Source organism: Euphorbia lathyris, chromosome 5, assembly GCF_963576675.1.
Source record: "Euphorbia lathyris chromosome 5, ddEupLath1.1, whole genome shotgun sequence".
In the NCBI taxonomy this organism is placed as follows: Eukaryota; Viridiplantae; Streptophyta; class Magnoliopsida; order Malpighiales; family Euphorbiaceae; genus Euphorbia; species Euphorbia lathyris.
In genome coordinates, this window is record NC_088914.1 from 15,108,976 (window position 1) to 15,128,507 (window position 19,532).

General features: G+C 33.1%; 1 long non-coding RNA gene and 1 other non-coding gene across 3 annotated transcripts; both read right to left on the minus strand.

The window, feature by feature from the left end:
- Positions 1–989: 989 nt before the first annotated feature.
- On the minus strand, positions 990–4,513 carry LOC136231208 (uncharacterized). Of its 2 annotated transcripts, XR_010689728.1 has the most exons (3): positions 4,290–4,513; positions 1,812–1,887; positions 990–1,436 (listed from the first exon to the last, which is right to left on the minus strand). It is a non-coding gene; the product is annotated as an uncharacterized lncRNA (long non-coding RNA). The 2 variants fall into 2 exon arrangements; XR_010689727.1 differs by lacking the exon at positions 1,812–1,887.
- On the minus strand, positions 4,380–4,482 carry LOC136231404 (U6 spliceosomal RNA). Its single transcript, XR_010689796.1, has one exon. It is a non-coding gene; the product is annotated as a U6 spliceosomal RNA (small nuclear RNA).
- Positions 4,514–19,532: the final 15,019 nt, after the last annotated feature.

Below are 19,532 nucleotides of genomic sequence, written 5' to 3' on the forward strand. Positions count from 1 at the left end.
CTAGTAATGACGATTCCGCTCTCCCCTTCCCACCGTGCCGCTTGGTTTCTCTCCGGAACCACCAGATAGGGGTTGTGCATTTCCACCGTTAAATGGTAATTCTTTGAAAACATACAGAAACAATGTTACTAAAGAAAAGGAGATGGAGGAAGAGAGACCTCAAATTGACATAGAGCATGAAGGCCTTATTGCTGTCAATTTTGTAGACAATAAAAGTTTGCAACAACGACTTTCTCTAACAGTCCACCTCAAAGATCAATTGGCTCAGCGTTGCACTTTTATTGTGAAATTGTTGGGATGAAACATCGGATATATTGCTTTAAGAACGAGAGCGCTAGAATTATGGAAGCTATGCAGAGGGCACGTGGATAGTTTTAGGCATTATTTGACAGTGAGGACTTGGTCGCTTGATTTCCGTCTGTCTGCAGCTCATATTAGTTCAACTATGGTTTAGGTTCATTTTTCGGGGGTTGCCCATGCAATTCTTTGAAAACATCATTATATAAGAAGAAGTCACCATATACTCAAGAGTATATGGGTGAACAGAAATATTTCATCAAAAAAATTGCTAAATCCAACTCATCACTTTTTTTTTTTTTTTTTTTGTCTAAATTGAACCAATATGTATATATATATGTTATCATAGTGATCTAGAACCAATTTTTACAATGTCTCACTCAATTAGTCACTCTCTTTCATATGATGAAACGATTATGCTCATGTAAAACTTTTTAAAATTAAGCTAATCAAAACCTTCTCCTCGCTTTCACCCACTTTCACCTCGTTTCTCCTAATTTCGCTTAGTTTCTCATCACACAAACACAATATAAAATCATTGAAAGGAACATTCCTAAAGAGGTCAACAGGGGGGCCAGAACATTCCTCCAGCAGGAACCGATTCTGTGAGGAGACAGGGGGCCAGAACATTCCAGCGGCCGGAGGGGCCGGCCTCCGCCCCTGGTTGTAAATATATAAAAAGGTAAACAGCAGGAGAAATATTAATGGTATATATCAAATAATTGCAAAATGGTTAGGTAATGAAAGCAATTACAAAGTTAAAAATGAAGAAAGAACAAACCATTACATGTCAATAGAGGGAAAGCGACCCAGAAATGAAGCTTATCCATGTCTTTCCAGACAAGTCCAATATGCCTACTATAGGTAGTAATCAATTTAGCAGAATGAAGTCAAAAGATCCAATCTTTCAAACCCACATTATGCCTCTTTTGTCCCCTTCAAAAGCAGCCAAGAAAAGCTTGGACCTTTACTGATTCCATGTTTCTTTTTCCCCTTGAACTTTCACATTCCATTTCTCTGACTTTCTTATCATTTTTCAACCTTCTAAGCCTACAATAACAGGACCTTCCAATAAAATGAAATTGCCAACTCTATCTTAACTCCACCAATAACACTGTTTCTCTATATTATCACTACTCCTGAAGAAGCAGAAGAAAGATCAGATGATAGAAAGTTATGATGAAAACAACAGATTGAATTAATATTCAATCAGGCAAATCTTAGACCACACATAAACGTAAGTGCTTATTGACAAAAGAAAGCAAAATATACTATTTGTCGACATCTTATTGTTTGATTCATCAAGAAGAATAGAAACAGTACTGAAAAAGAGTATCCAATTACAAGGAACAAAAAATGGAATCTGAAAGTGGGAAAAATTCGGGGTGAGAAAATCAATATGATATGATATTCAAACTATAGTATCAACCAGTAGAGGAATCAGTCAAAAAAAACCATGACATATCTGCACATAAATTATTAAACCAGAAAATAAAAACCACTGAGCAGATAACCTGAAATACAATTGGTTGGAATTGTTGAAAGCAACATCCTTCGACTGATTCCTCCAAATGTTGCGGGTTATTTCATCTGAAACGAGGTCATATTCATTTCGCTATCACTATTAGTAACGAGTGAAAGTTAAAAAATACGGAAGCTAACAAAAGGATTGTTGCAGGAAACAGTCGCATCTTAGGCGGAGTGTGAATTCTTAAACATTCTACAATATTCCTCTGAATTTGTAATACCTTACATCCGAATTTGTTAATCATCAAGTATATCATGCATGTGCTTCCTAATACTTCTTTTATATCAAAAGCAACAATAGCTGCTGCTCAGATACAAAAGATGATCGGATTCCAAATAGACACTTTGAAGCTGAAAAGGGGGAATTCCTGTCATATTTGAGATGAGAAATTGAATTTAAAGACGTCGAATTCAGCTACTCATCACAGCCCAACACACAAATAGGAATAGTTAATCAATAAAGGAGAACATCCTATTTGGAGAGGAAGGAGCATCCATGGATCTCATTGTTAGAGCAGCAGAGGCTGCAAATGCTCATGACTTCACCCTTAACTTTCTAATTTGATTTGTATCAAATCTATTGTTGCTGTAATATTTCGTGATACTGACACATACTCCATTTTATTCACATAAAGTTAGCATGAGTTATGAGACTCGCATAAACGATATGACACATTACTAATGAAACTAATGGTAATAATTTTGTATATAATATACTACATATTACATGATAATCCTTATTCCTTAAATAGACAGAGTTCTGAAACACAACATAGCATAGTGTACTCTCTCAAAGTTCTATCGAAGTAGGATTTCAACTTGGAAATGTTTCATAAAGTTCTATAGGTAGGGCAACTTGGAGTTCAGTTATCTGGAGGACAGAAGCAAAGGATTGCAATAGCAAGGGCATTAGTCAGAGATCCAAAGATACTTTTACTTGAGGAGGCTACGAGTGCAATAAAGCATGGTCCGAAAAAATGATGCAAGAAGCATTAGATAGAGCTTCGCAGGGAAGGCCAACAATTATTGTTGCTGGCCAGTGTTCTATGACGGGAGCCTATGTTGCACGGAAACTCTTCTCAATTAGCGTTTCCACGCTTCATTCCTGTTTCCGTTTGGTGTCCGTTTCCATTACCGTTTCCTAGCTATATTTTTTAGAAATAATGTTTCCTGGTGTCCGTTTCAGAGTCCGTTATTCTTGAATCAGCTTCCTGCAAACTGATCCAAATGACTAGTGAAGAAGGCGGGGCATATAGAAAAATGGTGGAATCGCAACAATCACGATGGGTTGTCTACTTACTCAAAGTTTTAGGTTGATTGTTGCACAATGGGTTGTCTACTTACTCAAAGTTTTAGGCCTGGATATTAGGCGTTTCTTTACTAATCTCGTCCAGCATTACAATTTTGCAATCATGGGTGAGCATTTGACAAGATGAGTACGAGAACAAATGCTTGACAAAGCACTCACATTTCGGGTAGGTTGGTTCGATGAAGAGGACAATACTAGTGGAGCCATTTGTGAACCCTTAGCTACAGACACTCAATTGGTACGATCCCTTATTGCAGATCGTATGTCATTGCTGGTTCAGGTTTTCTTTGGTACTTCTATTGCCTTTGTGCTGACTGTGCTGTTATCCTGGAGAGTAACCATTGTTCTGATTGCAATGCAGTCATTAATTGTTGGCAGACTTTAATAAAAAAAATTGCTAATGAAAAAGTATGTCAGCAGAAGTTAAAAAAGCACAAAGTGAAGGAAGCCAACTAGAATGCGAAGCTATCATTAATCACAGGACTATCACAGCATTTTCATTGCAGAACAGGTTGTTGAGGTTCTTTTGACAAAAATTCAAAGGTCCTAAAATTCGTAAGGTATCAATTGATCATTTCAGTTTAAAAAAATTACACTATCATTGGTTTCTGATAAAATTTTATGTTTGTGTGTGCAATTGAGAAATCAATTTGAATAACATTAATCAAAGGCACAAAAGGTGGATATAATATCCGTCATAAAGGATGTCGAAAAAGGATCACATTCTGATCTATCAGCCCACTGCTGTCTTATTCAGCTACAAGGAGGCTATTCCCCCTAAAGTTGCCCTATATCAGCATATAGAATGTGAACAGTTGAGAAGATCATAATTTTTCACACACACACAATTAGTTGATAAAGATGATGACACAGTTATAAAGACAGATGTAGGCTTTAGTAAAATAAGTAATCAAGCAGTTCTTAAATTAGGTCCATGGTTTCAGAATCCCACAAATATATATTTTAGCTACAAGTTTCACCAGTTCCAGAATACTAACAAGTGAAGATTAAGCTACTACAATGGCAATAATTTCTTATTCGTGGAATTGATCCAAAAATAAACATAATCGAACAACCCTTAAAATCGAAGGAATGCAAGAACGACGAAACGCCAATTTAAAAAGAATTTCGCAGGAATTTGCAAATAGCAACTGACCTTTTGATGAAGAATCCATTGACAGTTGTTGACATAGAGCTAAACTGAAGCAGAGAAACAAAAGTTAGGGTTTAGGGAAAACGAATATAAAAAAATTTGGACCATTTCTCGATTTATGCGTGTCATCCTTGCGCAGGGGCCATGCTAATCTTCTCTGTATCGTTCCAATTTTATCGGATGTCCCCGAAGGGACGAATCATACTTGTTATCTTCCGCTTCTTAAAGACTTGTAGAAGAGCACAAACTGGCGATGTGGGATATGGATTTTCGTCTCCGAACATTGGGCTTCTGAAAGCCTCTTTATATATGAATGTTTTCTTTTGGGCTCGCTCTCTGATGGCTTTACTACTTAACCATTAGGGAAACTACCAAAACGTATTTTTTTAAGAATTGTTTCATTTACCTTAAATTTAAATTTGTAGTAGTTTTTTTTGTTATTTGTTGTGTTTATATGTTTGTATATGGATTTTTTTTTTTGTTATGTCAATGTATTTATTGGTATAAGTAATTAATCCAAAAAAATAAATAAAACAAATATAGAATATGTAAAAATAATAAAACTCGATAAACAAAAAAATTAAGTGAGAGTATATAAAAGTCTGAAGAACATGATGTGAGAAATCTGACGCATGTATTAGCAATCTTTAAGATAGATTTCATTGCTATTGACGATGTGATATAACAAACTACGTAAGCAAACTCTTATGGTGTGTAAATTCGTTATCACTAGACCTATTCATGGCTAGGCTGGGCCGGACTCGAGTTGGGCCTACCGAGCTTTCATGTAAAAATGCTCAATCCAAGTCAGGCTCATGCCACTATTAATTTAGGCAGGCTCAGCCCGGGTGGGCTCGAGCTTAAAGTCAAATCTCAAGCCCAACCATATAAACCTACCTAAAAATATATACATAATTTTTAATTATAAAAAATAAATTTTATACTTGAAAATAAATATTTAATTATAAAAAATAAATTATATACTTAAAAATAAATATTTAATATTTAAATATATAAAATAATAATTAATATTAACATGCGGGTCGGGCTGGTATAGTCCGTGCTATTTTTATCATTCCCAAACCCATTTTAAAAATAGGCGAACTTAGCGGGCCTGAACTGGGTTGGACCTATGATCAATTTTCATGGTCCAAGTCCGGTCCAAAGGACACGGGCCTGGACGAGCCGGACAGGCACCCGGTGTCGTGGACATGTCTAGTTATCACCAAAGTATAAAAATAGGAACAATATGAATGTACAAATAGCAGGAAAATTTCAAAGTATTTCGTTTTAGTAATCGTAATTTGATAATTCGATTTTGTATAAATAGAACTCAAATATGTCTGTTCACAAATGAACGCGGCCATTCACAAACGAACATGATTGTTCATTAATGGAGAGTGTTGTTCATGAAGGGATGTGTCTGTTGGAATTTAAATTAATTTTATTCATTATTATGTATATTTTTCTAACAATCTCTTACATGAATGAAATTGACAGTGAAAAAGAATTTGATATGGTGATAACTTTCTACAGTCGATATTTATATAGGATATGTAGACATCAACCCTTGTGAAATTATATTTGACGTGATTTTCTTGAACTATTATGTCGTTTGTGTGAACGATAATATACTCCACACAAATACTAACATAATACGATATTGGTTTTTATGGTTATATTCGTTATGATCGTGAACATCTCCTAGTTCTATAATAGTTCCTATTAATCTTTTCAAAGGACTTCATCACGAATTCCTAAACTACTTATTTTTTTTACATCAATATCTAATATGAGAAGATAAGCATTATGTCCTTACCTTAATAAATGCAATAATAAATATATAAAAACTAAAAACACTAGAAATACTAGTGTCTAGAGATGTAAATTGGGAAGGGATTCCCCATTCCTATCAGGATCCGTTCTGACGATGATGACAGAGAATTTTCAATTAGGATCCTCGCGGATTGTCAGACTAACCTTTCATGTCAAACCATTTAAAAATGAAGCTTAACAATGGATTGTGAGACAAGTCCAATATGGCTACTATAAGTATTAAGTAGTAATGAATTTAGAAGAATGAAGTCAAAAGATTAAATATCAAATCCATATTATGCCCCTTTTGTTCCCTTTAAAAGCAGCCCATGTTTATTTTTCCCTTTCAATCTGAATATTATTATATTGGTTTGGGCTCCTTCTCTTATGGGTTTAGAATCCTCTAAAATTGCCTAAAACATGGAAAAGTTATAAAAAAATATTTAATTTTGAAGAATCATTGCATCCCTATTAAGATATTTTATTCAGCTAAAGAGGCCATGTCCTTTTTTATTTAGGAAAGAGAAAAAAAATTAATTGGACTGCTTTTTTTTTTAAAAAATAATTAATTTTGATTCAAAAAAAAAAGGAATTAACTAATTGGACTACTTGATGCTTATATTTGGAAAGTTGAATGATGAAAGGTTAAAATTTGGTATATAGGTGGCTTTCAAGAGGTTAAGACTTCAAAACACCATTAATAATTTTGTCTTTAATCCAAGTTTCACATTGAATCAATATTTGGGCAAATTCACTCCATTGATAAATAAATAAAAATAAGCTATATAAAAAATTAAATATTTATATTTTCTAAAATTTAAATTCACTTTATTTCTCTTATCACAAATTCACTACAATCATCTTTTTATTTAAAAAAAAATCCATGATCTTTTTAAATAAATATACTAAATTCTGGATCAATTATTTTGTAACATATTAAATTCCTATTAGACAAACCAAATATGTGAATAATTTAAATTTTGTAATAATTTAAATCCCTCAATAGAACATACACAATCATGTTAATCCTTTTTTGTCTTTCTTGTATCCATTTTTAGATTACTTTTTTTCATATTTTACTAAATCTGCGAACTAAACTTCACCTGGAAAAGGATTATTTTGCTTCGCAGAAAGCGATTCTGTGAGACCTACGAAGAGAAAAACAAGATGAAAATGATGATTTTGCTTCACAGGCTTCGCATAATCACTTTCTGCGAAGCAAAATCATCATTTTCCAGCTGATTTTTGTTCGCAGACTTCGCAAAATGTGACAAAAACTCATTTTACGAATTAATTTCTAGAAAAATATGAAGATGAAACGGTAGAAACCTACCTTGTTTCCTCCTGTGAATGGTCTGTTTGTTTTATCTGCTGTTTGCTGTTGCTGTTTGCTGTTTCCTATTACGGTTTGCTGTTTGCTGTTTGAAAAGGCTGCTGTTCCAAAAAGCAGGGATTCCCTGCTTTTATAAAAAACTACTTTTCGGCTACAAAAAGCAAACAGGAGGTGTCTAACCAAACACCTTAAACTCTCATTTTCAAAGTGAAAAGGTAAACAGGGGGTCGAAAAGCAGCTACCAAAACCCCTAAATAATTGGTTTAAATATATAAATAAGTTTTTCATTCGACTATGATTGCAAATAGGACAGGGATTATTAGCCTCCTAATAGGGTCAGTCTCAATAGGAACGGGTCCATTTATTTTTTCTACAGATAAGGGATATGAAAAAAAATTCCACAGACAATGTTGAGACAGGACATGGACCTTTCTCCCAATCTCCACCATATGATATGAGTCATTAAGTAATAAATTATTTTCTTACTACAATACTTTTCATACAATCAGATAATTATGTAAAACAGTCTAAACCTAATAGTTTTCTAATAATATGTTTTTGTTATTAAATGTTGGTTGGATTTCTACATGGATAATTTGTAGTCTACAGGAATTTATTGATGCTTGTTTTTTTTTTTTTTATGTTTGGCAAATAGCGGTTAACTATTAGGTAATAGCTGATTAGCTGATTATTTTTTTGTTAGTTGATTTGACTAGCTGATTTGATTAGTTGATTGTGTAAACTTATTTGGTAAAACTAAACTGTATGTATAAAATGACAAATAAGTACGTTGCTATTTTATGGCTATATTTTATTTGAGGATTAAAGGCTAATAATTAGGAGTAAAAATGTGTATCAAAAGAGCTCAAACAATAAGCTTTTTTCTTTCTTTTTTTAAATTTGCGCAATGCGCTTACATTAAAGAAGAAAGAAAAATCTCCACCAGACCCGGATGTGATTCGAACTCATGACCTCCCAATGCATAGGTAAGCTCTCAACCACTAGGCTAAGAGCTTCACCACCAAACAATAAGCTAATTGAAAAAACTTTTAAAACCAGTTTTTTTAAAATTAGCTTTTTGGACCCAATAAACTATTTCAAACATCTCTTCATCAAACACTACTATTGGAGATTTGATTAGTCAAAACCTCTAAAATGCCCCAAATCTCTAATTTTACCCTAAAAAACTTTGGACATTTATATTTGGTGAATTCATATTTTCAGTATGGTTGATGCAACTTTTTTTTAATGTCATCAATTAATGTTTTTTTAGATTATATTTGCATTATCCATCGTAATATATTGTAAAATTTAAATTAAAAAAAAATAGAATACTAGAATTTGAAAAATATACATGGGAATCCCATGAAAAGGAGATGAGGATAATTTTTCCTTATTTAATAAAAAATAAGGGAAAAGTATAAAAATAAATCATGTAGTTAGACCGATTTTCAAATACAATCACATGTTTAAAAGTTGGTAAATAGGTATCTTGAGGTTCATTTTGTTAATAAGGACAGTCTAAATTACCAAAACCGTTAAAATTTAAGATTTAGTAAATAAAAAGTCAAAAGGGGTATTTTTTTTTTCATTTTCACTTTATTTTATTTACACTTTAACATTTACTTTTTTTTTCCTCACACCTCTCTTTCTCACTACATCTTTCCATCAGTCCAGTCCAGTTTAGATGCGCTTCTCGATTTCTAAATGCATGTTCCAAAAACAGCCTCGTTGATAAAGAAGGAACCACTTCATCTCCACCAACTCCATTTTGAGAAAACTGTAAAAAAGAAAAGAGCAATAAAACTTCAAAAGAATGAGCTCTCCAAGCTATTCCTTTTTGTTTTCATCTTCCTCTCCCTAATCGTCATCGGAGAGGCTCAAGCTTATCGTCTTCAATGCTAGCATCATTGGGCACCCATTATCCTCCTTCATCTACCCATCTTATATTCTATGTTTAAGTGAAACACTTAGTTGCGTCAATGGGTTCAAGTACTAAAGTAGATCGATAAACTAAGAGATTATGATAAACTAAGTAGGTTTATTGGATGATTTAATTTCCCTTAACTAGGAAGTATATTAAATTAGGTATAAATATACAGAGATAGCTAAGTTGCAAGCTAAGAGTAAAACTCTAAAGGCCTAATGTTCATCCAGCCCCCTTAACTTGTCCAAATTGGTTATTTTACCCTTCCAACTCATCGAATGCCATATTTACTCCATTAACTTCATAAAAATAGTATTTCTCACCCCTTAACTTGTCCAAATTGATCATTTTACCCCTCCCCGGTCACACCCGACCTCAATCGGCATCGGGCATGAAATAGAAAGATCATAATCATTACTTAGGAGTCTCCAATTTATTCAAATATCATTATATTACAATTGAAATATCAAAGTTCTAACCCTAATTCTAACAATAAGCAGCCAACTTCCAAACCTCGCCTAATCGGTCGATAACCTTCTCTATATCCTGTACTTTCTCACCTAAAAACATTAAAATATTTAAAAACGTGAGACAAAAATCTCAGTAAGAAACTATCAGCTATAAAAACCAACTTTACTTAACATAGCTACATATATACATTTATAAAGGGATTTAATCAAAACCTTATAAAATATACTCAAAACTTAAGTTCATAATATAGTCAAAGTACTTAACCAAAACCATAAAAATATATAATTTGTATCCATTCTTGAGTTTAAAACCTTATAAAATATTGTAATTAAATAAGTGTTTTATCAAACCAACTCGTATTTAATCAAAGGTAAAACCTTATATCAAAATCAATCATAACCGAAAACATAATCCAAATGAACTTAAAACATTGTATCCATCCTCGAGTTTCTCCCCTGAAGTATCAATACATAACCACATATATAATCGAGACGTCTTTTAACCTTGCCTATCCCATATGGTCTTACCCAACACTTTACTGCCATACCCAATAGGTCTTAAGACTGTGTACACAGGTCATGTCCCTCACTGAACATGGTCTTCAAATATAAAACCACCGATCCGGATAACTCTCGATGGATATAAAATCATTAAATCATAACGTGCTCAAATTTTCTTTCACAATCAAATTCCAAACTATTTCATAACCATAAATCATTTGGCTTCAATTAGCATTTTGTATCATAAAAATCATATTTGGACTTCAATCCAAAATAATAACAACAATAACCGTAACAGATTTCTCAATCCAAAAACAATTCGTAAGAAATCATCAAATTCATTTTGTTCAATATAGATATATATTGAAACCAAAAACATATATGTATATATGTAAATCAACTAAATTTCTATAATCAATAGCTTCATTTGAATCGTAATTTCACAATAAAAAGCAAAATCATGAAAAACCCTAATTTTACAAAATTCCTACATAACCCTAAAATATCAATTTCTGAAACTTCTTTGATTATATATATATATATATATATATATATGTATACATAAAACTCAAAATATAGTTGATAGTACATAAAACTCAAAATATAGTTGATAGTTACTTACCTTAGCTGCTAATCGAAGAAAATACATCCGTTCAAAATCCTGTCTAAGACGTTTTCCCTCCAAACGCTTCCGAAACTCAAAAACTCTTCGGTTAGGACTTAGATCTCTACTTACAGATGCTATAGTTTAAGTTTCAAGTGATTTGGACGGTCGAATCTCCGTAAATTAAAGAAACGGTGGAGAAACGGTTCAGAAACGATAAAAAGACGAAGAGGCAGAGAAAAGCAAGAAATGAAAAAAAAGAAAAGCAAGATGATGATCATCATCATCATCTTCGTTTGGCATATATATCCAAATATGGATAAAATCCCGTTTGATCCTCCATCTTTATATAATCTTTTAAAAATTATCCTAAACTTTTAATTTACACATAAAACCATTAAATTAACTCCAAACTTGTCCTATAATACCAAATAAAAATCATCCACCTAATAATTATAATATATATTACTATCAAGGTATAAATTCTAGAAATTTAGACCCGGATATGACATCCCCAACTCATCGAATACCCTATTTACCCTCTTAACTCCATAAAAGTAGTATTTCTCACCACTTATGATCCTATTTACCCCCTTAACTCCATAAAAGTGTTATTTTTTACCCCTTTATAGTGTAAAATTAATAGGAGTTATTCAAATGAGTTTGAAAATATATTTTTTTAATATCAAATTTTTTTTAATTTGATAATTATATTGATTCTTCATGTGTTTATTACAATAATATTGTATTACAATAATTAAATAATCAAAATTTAACTAGCAAAAAAAAAATTTGAAAAGAGAATGAATGAATAAAAGATACAACTAATAAGAGCATTAATATAAACAAGTTAAAGATATTATATGTAGGGATAAGGTACCAAAATAGGTCTATGATTTTTTGGAAAGTATCAATTTAGATTCCACGTACAAAATAGCACAAATATAGGTCTAACGATTAAAAAACGGTATCAATTTAGGCCTCGATAACGGATTGTAAGGGGTGAGAAATACCACTTTGTGGAGTTAAGGGAGTAAATAGAACATTTTATGGGTTGGAGGGGTAAATGGACAAGTTGAGGGGGTGAGAAATACTACTTTTATTGAGTTAATAGAGTAAATAGGACATTCAATTAGTTGGGGGGGGGGGGATAAAATGATCAATTTAGACAAGTTAAGGGAGTTGGGGAAGCATTAGGCCAACTCTAAAAATAAATACAAATAAGAACAAAATTACTCTCTAACTGTTAATAGGATATCAACAAAATATATTAAGAAAATATTAAGAGATAATACTGATATTATCTGTAACACCCCCTTCAAGCCGATGGCGGGAATGAACTGTGAGACGAGATAGAAGAAGATGGAATCGAGCACTAGTCAGATGTTTGGTAAGTGCATTTGCAATTTGATCATCAGTGGAAAAAAATGGACAGTCAGGAATCCAAAGCTCACATGTTCCTGAACAAAATGATAATCGAGCTCAATATGCTTTGTCTAAGCATAAAACACAAGATTGCTAGTGAGATAGATTGCACCGATATTGTCACACCAAAGTTACACCAGGCTGGTTGTCGGGTAACCAAGATCACTAAGCAGACAACGAAACTATCATCTCACTGTTATGTGAGTGCTAATTCTATTACTTCACTATCAATACCAATGTGTTCACTTGTTCACCCAATCATACATGTATTTGGCATCCTATTACAAACATGTTAGGCGCATGTCAAAGTGAACCGGATTCCACATTGATATTATAATGAAATCTAGTCTGAAGACAGTTAGAGACATACTTAAGAAAACTTATGATACGACTACTATGTAGTTTTCTCGGACGGATCGATCTAGTCACATGTATACAATATGTACCTGTATTCACAACTGACTTAACAAGTACTATGGCTAGTATTATTTACTACCATACAATCATCGAATATACAAGTTTGTGGTTCTAATCATTACCATGATAGAATAGACTTGGGATATGGTTTTACGAATGTCAATCAATGAATTCTCTATTCATATTATAGCACAAGATTTAAATGAACTAGATTACTGCCTTTATTAATGTGATACAAATATATTTTACAAGAACCAATACCTATGAACTAGGACACATCAACAGGTACCACATTTAGAAAGTTATCAGATGGAACAGTTTAGTCCTCTCTTGTCTCCAATACGTCTAAAGGGAACTTGAGGGAGTCAAAATCAACAAATCTTCAATTTCCTTTGTTGATAGACAGCCTACACAAAGAAACAAGTCTAATGATTAAAATGTTCAAACATTATTACAAACATAAGTTATGCATTCAAGACATTTTACCGAGATTAGAAGGCCCATAAGCTTTTGACCTAGTGCCTTCCATATTTGAGATATAATTAACAGATAACCGTCAACCTATACCCACTGTAATAGCTCTTCATCAGTCATCTCCATAATAACAACACCTTTTCAATGACTATACACAAAGGCCATGGTCTGCAAGAACTGCTCCACGAGCTCTTTCATATGGCTTCGTCCCTCATAAGAAAAATGCTTGAATGAATTAGCTATTTTCCATTCCTTTTCCGTAAGACATTGTTCATCCAACCACCCTTCCTTTAAGAGCGGAGCTAGATTCCACATGGTAGGAAATGAGAAAGGCCTTGTTGATGTCACCATAAAGGAATGATGATGACACTTTAGCATTTTCGAAATCATACCGTCGAACACCTTTTGGCCCATTCCATAGGAAAAATGTAAATGTTCTGATTTATGAATTCGAAGGATTGAAGAATTTATGGAAGACAACTTCAAAAATCCTAAACCCAACAACACAAAAAACTTGGTATACCCATCAATCTCCAGGAGTTAAGGGTCAATTTCCCTAATGATAACCCAAATTCACACACCACTTATACAAAGAAGCGCAATGAAGTAATGTCTGCCTCAAACGTGTTCTCATATACAATCAAATGGTTGACTTGAGAAAAAACTCAAATTAATAGATAGAAAGCCATAAGACAACTCTATTTTATATGACAAACTTATCAAGGGCATGTCAATCACTACTCTATTGGAAGCACTAACTGCATATTTCAATAGGCCTTGCGACCCCATCTTAGGCTTATAATCAGTCAACGACACGAATTTCTTGTTTTCTCAAAATAAATCATGCAAGAACATATGATATCTGTAAGGATTCATGACTTAGAAAGTAGGTTACATCTAAACTTCCACCCTGAACATACATTAACCCACTAGCTCGGGCGCGTCCTATTGATTTCATACATGGGCTTTCATCATCATTCCCCTTGACTGCTACTTCTCCTTCACCCACTTTACCAGCACCATAATTCACAACATCAGCTTCAGTGGCTTAAGGAATTACAACAACATTGTTGGTTGATAGGTTTTTAGAGGTTACATCTACATGCATATGGGAGTTTTCTATAGGAGCATCTCCTAAAATTTGTTTTTTTACTGGAATTTCCCATCATCCTCTCATTTACCCTAGATGTCTCCTCAAACATAGTGACAAGAAAAAAAATGACAACATAAAAAAAGAAATAAAATAAAAGGAGGAAAAAGAGAAAGAGAAATTGAACTTAAGAAAACGGAAGGAAATCTCTAGTTGGGTAGTACTCTTCAAAAAGAATGAGTATAAAAGCTTTATCGAAGGTAAAAGAATGTGAACAAAAGCAAAGATACAAAGGTTATCCTTTTATATGACAAGAAAAGAGGTAGGTGAAAGGTCTACACATTCAAAATCCATGAAAAATTGAGTGGATCTCTTCTCAAACGAGTCGTATCAACCTTAAAAGTCATCATTCCCAAAACACACGCCACTTTCACATAAATGTTGATCATGAGGTCTTACGAGGAGGGACTTTTGATATAAAATGGTCTAATCTAGGATCAACAATCGACACATAGGTCCATATAACTATTCTTTTCCATGTGCGAGACACATTCTGTCTCCTCTGTATTTTATATTTTTAGATTATTATATAACTGATTTTAATACCGGAATGTTAATCGATACCATTGTCAGTATATGTACCGTTCGAAAGCACTACTTATCAAGATGCATTCATAAATTATTATTATTATTTATTATTATTATTTGAAGAAGTTATTATTATTGTTTTTTAATCAATTAATATTATTGGGGGGTTTTTTTTTTTGAGAAAATTATTATTATTGTTATACTTTGATAATTGAAGTCATAGTCGAATACCATTTCCACGCTAGATGGGAGGGGACCAACTCTATCACTAATTAATTGTAAATATTAATTTCAATAAATAAAGGAAAAAGTGCAATTTTTTTAAAATAAAGTTATTGTTATAATCGCTTTCATTTAACTGTAACCCAACCAAAAGGACTATCCTAATATTTTAAAATAAAGTTATTGTTATCCTCTCTTTCATTTATTAATTAAGGTTAATTCAAAATATTAAAAGTTTCGAGTTACTTAAAATTGAGATCTCGAGTTTAAAATCGGTCCTAGGACCTAAGATTGAAGGGAAGCTATTGAAAAAAAAAAATTAGGACGGTACCTATTTACTTTTATTATTGCTGTTTGTTATTACTGATATATAGTGGGTATTAGTTAATTTTTCTATAAAAAGCAGGATTAAAGTACAAAAATGTCTTTAATGTTTGGGTTCATGAGCAATTTTACCTCTAACATCTGAAATGATGCAATTTTACCCATAACATTAGAAGACAATAGCAATTTTATCCCTAACATTGATCAATTGGGTCAATTTCAGAAATAATTAATAAAACCATTTTCTCGGTCATGAATCTTGTCATCTACAGTTCACACGTGCTTCATTTTATCAGTAACAAATCACAAACATATGTTGGAATATGAAAAAAATAAAAAATATACTCTTTTTGTACGAATTAAACAAAAAAAAAACTGAATTTATAAATATTAATCTTCAATTCTATTAGAGATAATGCCTTTGGTAGGGATATGTTTAGATTTTCTTAAAAGCATTTGTTGTATTGGATTCATATTTTTTCTTCTCTTCATTTATATACCTTGGGTCTTTGCCTTTTCGGGGGTGCCAACCTGGTTGGGATTTCCGTTAGGCTAGGTCCATATTTCAATAAAAAAAATATTAAATTATAAAAAACATTAGAACGAATTGTTATGCAATTGGTGCAGAATAAGGGACAAAAATATCTGTGTTTATAATAGTGTCTGAAATTGAACCAATTTATCAATATTATGGGTAAAATTGCTTTTGGCTTCCAATGTTAGGGTAAAATTACATCATTTTAGACGTTAGGGATAAAATTGCACCTGACCAAAAATGTCAGGTGTATTTTTGCACCTTAACCCTAAAAAGCAGTTGTTTCGAATTTTTACCAAACATATTTTATCTCTTATTTAGGTTTAAAAGGCAAAAAACAGTTTCGAAAATTGAAAACAAACGGAGACTTAGTAAACATCTAATATACATCTATATATGTAATAAAATTTTCTTATATATATTAAAATAAATAATCGGTATTTTAGACTTAAAAAAAGACCAGTGCTCTAAATATGTGTTTTTACATATATTTTTTTTTTTTAATTAAATGAGTCGCCTGATAATAATAAATATATGTTTACAAGTAAAAAAAGGACCGATTCTCTAAGACCGGTTCTGTTCGAGTTCGAATCTTAGTATATATATAAAAGTTTAATTGGAATAATTTATTTAAATAATATCTAACGAGCTTTTAACCGAATAACCAAAAAATTATAGTATTTTTTTTTATAAATATAAAGTAATATTTCTAAAAATATATATTTACAAGTAATATTTCTTCCAGTGTTGTCCTTGTTCTTGACGTATTTTATTGGATTAGCTGCCCCTGCCGTCAATTCATTAACGCATCCATTTACTTAACAACAAAATTAATTAGAATTAATTAAGTGATCATTTTGCAACTTGCATTTTTTATTATTATGTTTACACTGTTAATGAGTCACCTGACAATAATAAATATATTTCTAAAATAATACTCTGAAATTGACTTAAGCTTTCTTAATTTCTTTTAATTGTTTATTTATTTACATGTATAATCATTTTCATGCATTAATAGTAGATGTTTCTTTCTGTTAAAAAACAAACATATATGTTTTAATAATATTTTGTGTGCATGTTACATCAATTTAGCAATAAATCTCTCCAATAATCACTTTTTAAATGCATGAATTCAAATTATAATATTGTATAGAAAACAACGTAGGATTATCATATAATTTATCTTCTTGGGTAAGTTTTTTATTAGTTTTAATGTATATTATATAAAAATAAGATTTAAATCTAATGTTTAAGTGTAGTCATACCAATCCGCAGATTGTGCCAGGCAAATCAATCATCGATAGTGTCTAGGTTGTTTTTGAGATCATCCATTACATTGAAGCGTAAAATATGGGCAATATCAAAAAAGTGGCCCTGAAGATTGACACCAGTAAAGCTTACGATAGGATCGACTAGCGGTTCCTGGAAGATGTCATGGTTCAGATGGGGTTCGGGGAAAAATGGGTCCAGTGGATTATAATGTGCACCACTTTAGTTTCTTATTCGGTTTCAGTGAATAATTGTTTGACTGATTCGTTTATCCCTAGAAGGGGTCTACGACAGGGGGACCCTTTATCCTCGTATTTATTTATTCTTTATACAGAAGTGTTGGCTGGAATGGTATTGAAAGCTAAAGCTAATAATGAAATTATAGGGTGTCATCAGTTACACACCTTTTCTTTATAGACGACAGTTTTCTATCTTTTGGAGCTTCACAGATTGAATCATAGGCAATGTGATTACGAGCAAGCGTCGGGACAAGCGGTAAACCTCAGTAAATCCAGAATCTTTTTAACTCTAACATGAAGGAAGATGAGATGGTGGTTCTCCGCTCGATTTTGAAGGTTACAGCTCCTTTGGATACAGTCTGATATCTTGGTCTCCCATCGCTTATTGGGAGATCAAAGCGAAGCATTTTTATATTCTTGGTGGATAGGCTGCGCAAGAGGTTTCGGAACTGGGGATTTCGGTTTTTATCAGCGGCAGGTAAAGAAGTTTTAACTAAAGTAGTGGCTCAATCTCTTCCTACATTATGTATGAGCACATTTTTATTACCTAGGTCTGTTTATGATAATTTGTAAAAAGTAATAAACTCTTTTTGGTGGGGTACGAAAATGGAAGGCAAACAGAGTATTCATTGGTTCGACTGGTCGAGACTGTGCTGACGAAAGGACCAAGGTGGACTCTGGTTCCGAAACCTTCACATGTTTAATCAGCCATTGATAAGGAAACACATGTGGAAGTTGATTCAGACCCATAATATCTTAGTAAGAAAATTATTCAAAGCAAAATATTTTCTAGATGTGACTTTCCTATCCTTAGGTAGTAATCCTGGTTTCGTTTGGAGCAGTATTTAGGGTTCTATTGAATTACTTTGATTGGGTGTTAGATGGAAGGTGGGGGACGAGAAATCGACCTGAGCTTCGGACGATCCTTGGGTCCCTAATTTGAAAGGGTTTCATATTAATTTTTTTTCACCTTCAGGGATTGGAGGATATGACAGTAGCGAATCTCATACAGCCAGATTTGAAAGTGTGGGATATGGATAAGCTTTTTGGATGTTTCAGCGAAGCGGAGGTGGTGGAAATGAGTAAAATTATCCTACCATATAGGGAGGTTACGGATGAGCAAATTTGGAACCTAACTAAGGACGGTATTTACACTTCAAAATCGAGATACAGGGTTGTCGAGGAAACTATGTTCTCACGTCAGTCGGCTGCTGGCTGATCCAAATTATAGGGTCTTGTGGTGCTGCCGCGTATGAAGATGTTTTTGTGGAAACTGTGTACAAGTTGATCCCTCTTCGAAGTAAGTTGGTGAGAAAAATGGTTAATATCTCGGGAGGCTGTCCATTTTGCGACTGCAATGAAGAAATGGGATGACATCTTTTTATTGAATGTGTGGTGGCACGGGTGGTTTGTTTTGCTGATTGATTGGCAGTTCCAGCAGGCAGTCCAAACGGTTTGGAGGGATGGGTGATTCGGTTTTTTGAGGCTGTCGAGAAAGATATAAAGGTGAGAACAACATGTTTACTTTTCATCATATGGAAATAGCGAAATAGTTAGTTCTGGAACTGGATGAGAGAATCAGTGGCAAAGGGGTTTCAAATAGTACAAGAATTCTATCTTGATTGGCGTGTGTTTTGGGTCCAGCGGCTAGGAGCCCCGAGGATGGCTCCCCTGCTCTTGTGTCATAGTCAGTTCCACATAAAGGCTTCGTCAAATGCAATGTGGATGGGGCTCTTTTCAACAGCAGCAATACGTGTGGCATTGAGGCTATAGTGCGGGATGATACAAGGCTATTCCTCGTATGCAATAGTAATAGACTTTGTGGGATGAAGGAGCTGGCTGTGATGGAGGCGTTAGCTATTCGTTCAAGCTTATTGTGGTTGCGACGAATAATTACAGGAAGGTTTTGGTAGAAACGGACATGGTCGACCTCTCTGAGTTCTGGTCTATAATTCAGGACTACAAAGCTAATTTATAGTTACATTCAGATTTTTATATCTCTTTTACCTCTCG